Here is a 10,472-nt window from a genome sequence, read left to right on the forward strand (position 1 = left end):
ATATAGTTGCATTCTCTTAATGAATAGAATGATTTGTTCTAATGGTGTTTGTAAATAGGATCACAAATCCACTTCTTGTACAGCAATTAACCACTAAGAAGAATTTATATGCAGTGTATTATTTGTTGAAACTGTACTTCCGATTTGATTTGAAACTGTCTCATTGCTATCTGTTTATCAATGAAACTTTGAAAAAAATAAAAAACATATCAGATCTCTAATTGTAATTGCCTTTCTGTAATGATAATATAAGTTGGGCATGCATATAGAATTTGCAAGGCTCTCTGTGGCCAGCCAAGGGGGACAGTTTGTGCCAGAGCGATGTGGAGCTCCTGCCAGCTCTGGCAGGCCGAACCCAGGGTAGGGGATCCCGCAGGGCTCTGACATTGTCCTCTGCTCGCCCTGTCCCCACGCTGGGAAGAGTGGCTGTGACTCTGCTCTCTGTGTCTGCCTGAGAATCTTGGTGAAGCTCCTGATGACTTAGATAAAGTGAAGCCAAGAGAGCCCAAGACAGGTGAGAGGCTTGCAGTAGGTGGTGATGTGATGCAGCTGCTGTACAGTGTGGTCGACAGCACAGCGACGCTGAGTGCTCTTTGTTGGGTGGTCCTGCACATTCAGCCCAGCGTGTAGTATATTAGGTACATATAGTTGCTGGGCTACATATGCATGTGTGGCTGCGGGGCAGGCTGGTATGTGCCTGCTGGGAGGCTGAGGCTGGAGACGTGGCATGAGTTCCAGGTGGGCTGCCTGGTGAGCTCAAGGCCAGCCTGGACTACAGAGAGAGACCCTGTCTAAGAAAATGAAAACAAAAGCAAACAGCACATAGTGCTTAAAGTTGCTTGACTCTTATTAGTTAAGCAGTTACTGTGAAGGGTGGCCATTAGTCGTGGAGTCCTAGAATAATTATTAAGTTTGCATATTGAATTGGCAGTAAACTGTGCTACCACACTCCATGTGTATGATTTTTTTTTAGATCAGTTATTTTTATTTTAAAGAAAAAAATGGTACAAAATCTCAAAACAAGATTTTAGGAGAGTAACAATGGTTAGTACATTGTGTATTGTTACTGCCAAAGTAGTTTCTCATATTACAAGATATAGGCAAGAAATAATAGGCAAATAACATAGGTACAAACATCTTTTTTTTTAAGTTAACAGAAAATGGAAATATACTTTATAAAGTTTCTAATAGTAGGAGAAGATATACAATGTCTTTTAAATAAATTGTAGTCAAAGATACAGTATAAATCTTAGAACAAAAATTAAGATTAAGCAATATTCAGAAAATTAAATGTTTCAAAACAATTGAACTAAGAAAAAGTTTTCATGATAGCAAAAAGTACTAAGAGTAAAACATAAGATAAATACTGGAATGGCAAGAAAATGACCAGCACTTCTAACATAGTGCTATTTTAACAGCGTTCTTTCTCTTTTTATTGTTCAACCATTATTGGGGTAATGATTGAAGCACACTGGAGTATATGAGAAATCCATAATGTAGATAAGTTTAGCAACAAATATTGCTTACTTGTTAAAATTCCCACTATGAAATATATTTCAACTTATGTTACCAGAAGTAGTTATGTGTTTTGAGGTAAAAAAATAAGTTTAACAAAAAGTCATAGCAAAATTAAAGAAAATAATGATTCTGTTGTTTCAACACATATGTATGACTCTGTGTTTTAAATTTAAATTCATTATGTAGTATTTCTTAACTTCTAGGCTTAAGCAACATGATAACTTATCAAGTAGAAATACTAACTCAAGTCTTAACTGAAGATTTTTTATTTTCAAAAATTTAGGGTGGTTGTCTGAATGTGATTCAATGGGTTTACATCCAGCTGTCACAACATAGCCCTAAGATTTTGTATGATTTTCATTTCTGATAAAGTTAGTTGACTTTTTTACTAGAAAAAATAATATTAACATTAATCATTCTGTATTATATCTTTCTTATGACTCTAATTATATCAATTTGATCTCACGTATACCTAAGTAAAAAAAAAAAAAAAAAAAAAAAAAAAACACATTATGCAAAATTCAAATTGCCTATATAGTCATAAACTGAATGATAGAATTGGAATCATACAATTGAGTATCTAGAAGTATTTAAAGAAGTAAAATTCCATTTGTTGAAAGCCAGAATGTACAGCTTAGTTACTAAGGAAAAGACATGCTCTGAGTCATGCCTATTAATTGGGCCCGTAACTATGAATTCTCACCATGAGAAGAGACTCACATGATATTTGATTATATATAGAGCTGTGCAGATAAATCAGCCACATAAGTGCTTGCCTAGCAAGTGAAATGTCATGAGTTCAATATATATTATCACATGCCATGCCATCCCCAGTAACTCGGTGCACTATGCTTGCTCTGGAAGTGGGCACACTGATGCTTGCCTATAGTCCCAACAGGGGGCAGGCTGAAACAGAAGGATCACTATGAGTCTGACTTTGTAGAGAGACCCTGAAAAAAGTACATAAAATTAAAAAAAGATAGCACAACCCTTCAGTAGCATCTCTATTTTAAGAGAAAAACAACAGACCATTAAAACTCAATTGATATTAACATTATCTGTGACTAGAGGACAGATAAATGTTTATTGGGGAAGCAATATCATTAATAGGTGCTACTGTGAATCATTTTTAAAAATTATTAGCACCATCTTAGGTCTATCCAAAACTGGAATTTCAATTATATTCTTATAAAAATTATAACTAAATATAAACAAGATGGAACCACTTAACAGGGACATATTAGAAGGAAAGTTTGAGGTATTTCCAGGTTAGAATTGAAATCAACAGGACTAACGTACCAGCTTAGGCAGATGCCAGGGGTGGGGGTTTGATTCCCAGCCAGCTGTGCTGGCCCCACCCCTGGGGCCACCCTGAGATGGCAATTGAAATTGGGAGTGGTGGAGCACACCTATAATCTCAGCACTTGGGAGGATGAAAAACAGGAGGATCACTAAGAGTCTGATCTGTGCAGTGAGACCCTGTAAAACCTGTACTATATACATTTAAAAAAGAATTGAAATAAGCTTTATACTCCCTCTTCCTTAGTTTTTAAGCAAGAGAAATTATTTTCTTCTGAGCTACTATTCTCAATTCATTTATTTTCTTAATCATATACTTAGGGTAGAGTTATTGTTCTGTTATAACACTAGAAAGGATAATTCTTTAAAACTTAAGTCAGTGAGGAACAGAGTTCAGTGGTGTGGAGCAGTAGAGGAAGCCAGCCTTGGTAGGTCTAGTTCCACAATATGGAGGAGCAGAGGTAGCCAGGCCCGGTGGACAGAGTTCAGCAGTGTGAACATAGGAAAAGGAGTTGAGGCCTGCACCTGGGCCTGGTGAGCTGATGCTTACTGCCAAGTCCATATTGAGGCCCAGACCTACCCTTGTGGCACAGAGGTGGCAGAAGAACTTAGGTGAACTAGGCTGACTGGAAGATTCTAGATATGTGATGGAGAGGTACCCAGAAAGAATTCAGGGGAAGTAGTTTATATATAAATTCCCAATTTATGACCTGCTTTGTTATATAGCTATAGCATTTGCTCCAATAATGTAAAATGCAAAATCATGAGTTACCAAAGCTTGTCAATTTGTACATTTCATCTGCTGTTATTAATATTGCTAATTGTACTACTGTAACTAGGATACCATATTTGCCTTAACCACATGCCTTACCTGTGTAATAATATAGGGAGATGCTTGAGTAATAACCTCATCAAAACCTTATATTGAAATGATGGAGGAGTGCCAAATGGAAGGCAGCAATGCTCAACACTGTACCACCAACGCCACATGCAACAGTGCCAAATGGAAACCAATACCCCACTATCAATCAATGGAGAAGTCAAAATCTTGAGACGAACACAAAACAAGAATCTTTCACACAGAAGAGATATCTAAAGAACAGAATCTGTACAGATAGGTTCTGACTGCAGGAACACAGCTACCTATGGTCAAACTTTCACAAAATACATTATCACAGACATGGTACTCTGCAAGGAATTTTTTCAGATCATTGTTACAGTGTCTGTTCTATGAGATAGCCAGACATAAAATATTTTGATAATAAAGATGGTGATACTGATACTGAGATATCAATTGATCTCCCAAAGTTTGCAGAAGAAATCAAGGAAAGAAGCAGAAATCATAACTACCAGGTTCTCAGTCCTGTACTTAGAATTGTAGACCACACTGCTTTTTCTGAAGTAAACCCTGGGCCCGGGAGATGGCTCAGTGGAATTAGCACTTCCCTGGCAAGCGCAAGGGCCTGAGTTTAATCCCTGGTTCAGCCAACAAAAAAAAAAAATAACAATTCCTTTGGGGCTGAGGAGATGGCTCAGCGGAATAAGCACTTCCTGGCAAGCGCAAGGGCCTGAGTTCAATCCGCGGTTCCGAGAAAAAAAAAAAAAAAAAAAAGAGGCTGAAGTAAACCCTGCTATGTTGAAATTTGTGATGAAGAGTACAACTCACATCAATCAAACTTCACACTCATGAGGAGAGTCCTATAAATGTCTTCGCTGCCAGAGAGGTTCCAATTTTTGTAGAAGTGCATGCAATGTAAGAGGACTATGATATAGACCAATAAGAATTCCTTAGAAAACCTTCAAATCCATACTGATGAATAAGGGGCTGGCCAAATAGCTAAGAAGATTAAAGCACCTGCAAGCAGGCACGGGGACTATGGTTCAATCCGCAGGCCTGCAGTGCCAACCTCACCCCTGTAAGCATGCTGAGACAGCAATTGAGAAAATGTGTGGTGGAGCACACATGTAATCCCAGTTCATGGGAGGCTATAAACAGGCAGATCACTATGAGTCTTATGTAGCGGTGAGACCCTGAATACTGCTTTGACCATTCCCTAAAAAAAAAGTCAGTCAAACTGATGAAGAGACATCCTCGAAACTTTGTAAAATTCTTGTCAAAAGTCAAGCTTTAAATGTGACTGCCCAGAAGAAATGGCCTTTACTGAGAGCAAATAGCAGTGGCCTCTATTGATGTGAGCTATGTGGATTGCACAGTAAATATTTTTCTAACTTAAAGAAGCATACACTCCTAAAGCACAAGCATATCAACTCGAATGTGTGCCAAGTATGCAAGGAAAGTTGCTCTACCACCATTCTTCTGACTGAATATACCAAGCTACAAGAAGAGGATCCCTATATTTGTAAATACTGTGACAATAAGACAGTCATTTTTGAGAACCTCAGCCAGCACATTTCAGACAACCACTTCAATGACCTCTATTGGTGTGAACAGTGTGATTTGCAGTGCTCCTTGAGAGGTGAGCTCTATCTACATTTACAAGAGCACAACTGTGATGAACAGTACTTGTTCCAGTTTTGTGAGTACAAAACTAATGATCCAGAAGACTTGCCTGACTATGTGCTAAGCAAGCATGCATGTGCGTTCATAAAATTAAGTGGTGAGTATAACAATGGAGAACATGGACAGTACAGCCTCTTGAGCAAAATTACTTTTGACAAATGTAAGAACTTCTTTGTATGTCAAGTATGTGGTTTTTGGAGTGGACTTCAAACCAATGTTAAGATACATGTTGCTATGGAACACAAAAATATTTCCTCATGTTTGTGATGACAGTGGGAAAGGCTTTCTAAGTATGCTAGAGTACTGCAAGCATTTAAATTCACATTTATTTGAAGGAATTTGTTTATGTCAGTATTGTGAATATTCAACAGGACAAATTCATAATCTTAATATTCATTTGAATTTTAAACATTTGACTGACTAACCTCATAAATGTAGTGATTGAGTTACCTTGATGAGGTTTGGAAATGAAAGGCAATTAATAAGTCACCTTCCAGTCCAAGAGACCACTTGATTATATTCTTTATCTTTACTGACATTATGTAAAATGTTGAACTCAACTTTTCTGGGGAAAAAACAATAAAACAGCCAATGTTAGCAAAAAACACAAAAATATGACATATTTTTATGCTCTTATTTAAATAAGAAATAACATAAGTTGTTCTTAATAGTCCTGGATAATGGATTATAAACTGAGCCTAGACAATGTTGAAGTAGTCTTTGTCCTGCACTTTGAGCCAGATCAGAAGGAAGAAATTCCATGCTTTCTTCCATCACAGTTGAAGCCCTCAGGTTCCAGACCCTATGGCTTGAGAGGCCTTAGGAGGAAGAAGCTGAGCACAGCAGCAAAAAGGGCAAAATAAAGCTTGCTAAAGATAACGAACTTTAAAACAATGTAGCAGCAGTAGTAGATGTTTCACCTCTGGAAACTGTAATTTCCATTTTGCCCCCTGTTTCACCCTTGTGATAAGGCTTTTTTCTTCTTCCTAGCCCACAACAATCACCAGTACTGCTTCCAGAATCACTCAATAGCCTGCTACAGGTAATAGCTAATAAAAAGTTGGTAGCTGAAGACTCTTTGTCTTTGTTCAGAGGTTGGTGCCAAACAGAAATGAATATCTCCTTCTCAGTCACTGGAGATGGAAAATCCTTGGGATACACATGAAATAAGAATCTTTGACACAAAGGAGATAGCTAAAAACAGATGTTATACAGAGAGGCTGTGGTCATAGTAACATAGCTAGTATCATACTTTAACAAAAAGAAATCACAGAAAACATAATAGTTTTCTCTGGATTATAAAATGACAAAGGAGCAAAATTCTTTTCCAGTCCTCAAGCCCACCCAGAAAAAATGCATGAGACACTAGCATACAAGAAATCGCAAGTCACACAACTGAAATCTGTGAAATAATAGCATCCACAATAAAGAAAAAACTGCAAAAAATATAGAGGAAATTAAATCAGAAATAATCTCCAAAGTGAAAAAAGAAAATACAAATATAGAAAAGAATTCAAGTGCTTCTAAAGCAGACACTGATTAAAAAAAGAGGAGAATTAAAAAAAAAAAAGATGGCAACCTTGAACCAGCAATATAGAAAAGAATTGGAATGTATGAAGCAGATTCAAAGAGATATTCAAGAGATTAAAAACTTCATTAAAAATTGACAAGACCGTCAGAATGAAAATGAAGTTAGACTTTTAGACCTTGAAAATACTGATGCAGCTAATGAAAAGGGAAGGAAAGATCTCTTAAAAACAGCAAGGTTCCAGGAAATAATAATTCAACAGCTGCAAGATAATGCAAAGATGAACAACATAAGACTAATACACATCACTGAGAAATTAGTCAATACAGATGATATAAAAAGGATATGGGAAGAAGTAATGGCAGAAAATTTCCCATATATAGAGAAGAAATCTAACATTCAGGTAACCAAAGCCATATGCAACTTTACATAGCACCAACCCAATTAAAACCACACTCAGACATATAATAATCAAAATTCCAGAAATTCAGCACAGCAATATTATACAAAAAGCAATTACAGAAAAGAAACAGATCACCTTTAAGGGAAAACTCATCAGAATAAAGGCATATTTCTCTTTACACTGTCAAGTTAAGAAGAACATGGAATAAAGTACTGCCAGTCTTGCAAGAAAATCAAATCCAACCCAGATAGATATACCCTGAAAGACAATCATTCAAGTTTAATGGAGAAGTGGGACACTTCCATGACAAAGAACAACTAAAGAAATTCATGACAACCAAGGCAACTCTACACAAACTACTAAAAGATATTCTAGAGAGGGATCTACATGACCACAACTCCATGAATGAGAAAACAAAGAATTCATCAAATATGCAAACAATTAAAAACAGGAAAAAAATGGGAAACCAAGAGCAGGTAAACAACGTGTCAAACATGAGTCAATAAGTCTGTTATAACCATCAAGGTAAATGACCTCAATTCACCAATTAAAAGAAATACACTGGCAGAGTGGATTAGGAAGAAAAATCCAACAATATGCTGTATACAAGGAACACATTTAACTCTAGGGAAATACATAAGCTGAAAGTAATAGCATAGAAAACAGTAATACATGCCCCAGAACCTCAGAAAAAGCAGGGGAAGGAATCCTGTTCACTGACAATCTGAATTTCAAACCAAGAATGATTAATTGAAGCAAAGAAGGTCACTACATACTGCTTAGGGAGAATGTACAAAAGGAAGAGATGAGTCATAAATATGATTACACCAAACACAGAAGCATCCAACGATATAAGACAAATCTTAAGGGAAATGAAAATTCTATTATCTAGTACCACAATCTTAACAGGAGACCTGAACACTCATCCCAAAAACATAGGTCAAGCAGACCAAAAATGAGTGAAGAGGTCATATGTTTGAACAAATGGACTTAGTGGACATATGCAGAGTGTTCACCCAACAACATCTAAATACATATTCTTTTCAGCTGTACATGGAAGGTTTTCTAAAATAGATCACATACTAGCCATTAGGTTCTACTTGAGAATAATCAAGTAAACAGAAATTATCCCATACATATTATCAGACTACAGTGTAATGAAACTGGTAATAAATGATAAAATAATCATTTTCTCAAAATAATGATCACAAAACTCCATAAACACATGAAAATTAAATAGTACACTCCTCGGTAACCAATGGTTACCATTAAAATTAAACAAAAATTAAACAATATCTGCAATCCAATGAAAATCCAAGTACAACTTATTTGAATTTGTGGGATGCAATGAAAGCAGTTTTATGAACTCAAACATTGGAATAACATAATGAAAACAAATAGCCTAATGTTATACATCTAGCATCTAGAAAAAGAAGAGAATACCAAGCCCAAAGACCAAAGAAATGAAGAAATCATAAAGAATAGAGGAGAAACTATTGCAATTGAGACTAAGAAAATAAGAAAATAAAGCAAAAAGCCTATTATTTGAAAGATTAAACAAAATTGATAACCCTTAGCTAACCTCATCAAAAAGAGCAAAGGAAAAACTCAAATTCAAACAAAAAGGAATGAAAAGGGTGCAATTACTACAGACCCAATAGAAATTCATAAGATCATGAACAGCTACATTAAAAATATTTACTCTCACACTGGCCAAATAGCTCAGCAGATTAAGGCTCCTACTCAGGCAGATGCAGGTGACTAGAGTTCCGTACCCAAGCCTGTGGTGCCAGCCCCGCCTCCTGGGCACCCAGAGATGGCAATCACACCTGTAATACTAGCACGTGGGAGGCTGTAAACAGGAGGATCACTACTGGTCTGATATATGCCATCAGACCCTGTAAATCCTCTATTTACTGTACTAACTGCAAAAAAAAAAAAAAAAGAAAAGAAAATCTTTCTCTCACAGACTCAAAGACACAGAATATATGGACAGATTCCTAGATAGATACAAATTGTGAAAGCTGAATCAAGAAGATAAAAGAACTCTCAATAACCCAACATCAGCCAGGGAAATTGAAAAGGTATTGAAAAATTCACCGACAAAGAAAAGTCTATGTCCTGATGGATTTACAGCTGAATTCTATAAGACATTTACAGAAAATATAAGCCCAATAATCATCAAACTCTTCAATGAAATTCAAGAGGAAGCAGTACTCCCAAAATCTTTCCTGGAAGCAATTATTATACTGATACCAAAACCAGAAAAAGATTCAATCAAAATACAGAACTTCAGGCTAATCTCCCTCATGAACATCGATACAAAACTCCTCAATAAAATCATAGCAAATAGAATGCAGCAAATATCAAGAAGTTTATGCACCAAGAACAAGTATAATTCATCCTAGTAATAAAATGATAGTTCAACATAAAAAATCTATAAATATAATATACTACATCAAAAGAGGTAAATCAAAAAAACACATGATCATCTCAATCTATGCATAAAACACTTTTGTAAAGTCCAAAACTCATTCATGATCAAATCCCTACAGAAAACTGGAATAGATGGCCTCTACCTCAATCTGATACAAGCCACCTATGTAATCCAACAATCAACAAAATTCCAAATTGGAAAAAACTGAAGTCTTTTACTCTCAAACACATCCAAGACAAGGATAGCCTCTATGACTGCTCCTATTCAACATAGTTCTGGAATTGTTTGCGAGAGTCAATATACAAGAAAGAGAAATAAAAGGAATAACAATATGTAAAGAAGTTAAATTGTCATTATTTGCAGATGGCATGATACCCTATTTTGAAGAACCAAAAAACTCCACCAAGAAGTTCCTAGAATTCATAAACAAATTCACTAGCATAGCAGATTACAAAGTCAATACCCAAAAGTCAATAACATTCCCCTACACAGATAACAAACACAATGAGAGTGAAATTAGAGAAATAATAACGTTCAGAATAGCACCCAAAAAATGAAATATCTAGATATTAATCTAATAAAAACTCAAAGATCTATTCAATGAAAATTACAGTACTCTGAAAAAACAGATCTTAGAGGATTTCAGGAAATGGAAAGACATTCCTTGTATTTGAATAGGAAGAACCACCATACTCCTAAAATTGTTATACAGATTTAATGCAAACTCATAAGTGAAATAAACCAGACACACATGTGTAAATATCGT

General features: G+C 35.9%; 2 pseudogenes; both read left to right on the forward strand.

Annotated features, from left to right (window-relative positions):
• The window catches only part of LOC101576095, a 66,672-nt pseudogene extending 60,820 nt beyond the window's left edge, over positions 1–5,852 (forward strand).
• Positions 5,853–6,018: 166 nt separating this feature from the next.
• Positions 6,019–10,472, forward strand: part of LOC101576490 — a 32,178-nt pseudogene continuing 27,724 nt past the window's right edge.

This window comes from Octodon degus, unplaced genomic scaffold (assembly GCF_000260255.1).
Source record: "Octodon degus isolate 3935 unplaced genomic scaffold, OctDeg1.0 scaffold00341, whole genome shotgun sequence".
In the NCBI taxonomy this organism is placed as follows: Eukaryota; Metazoa; Chordata; class Mammalia; order Rodentia; family Octodontidae; genus Octodon; species Octodon degus.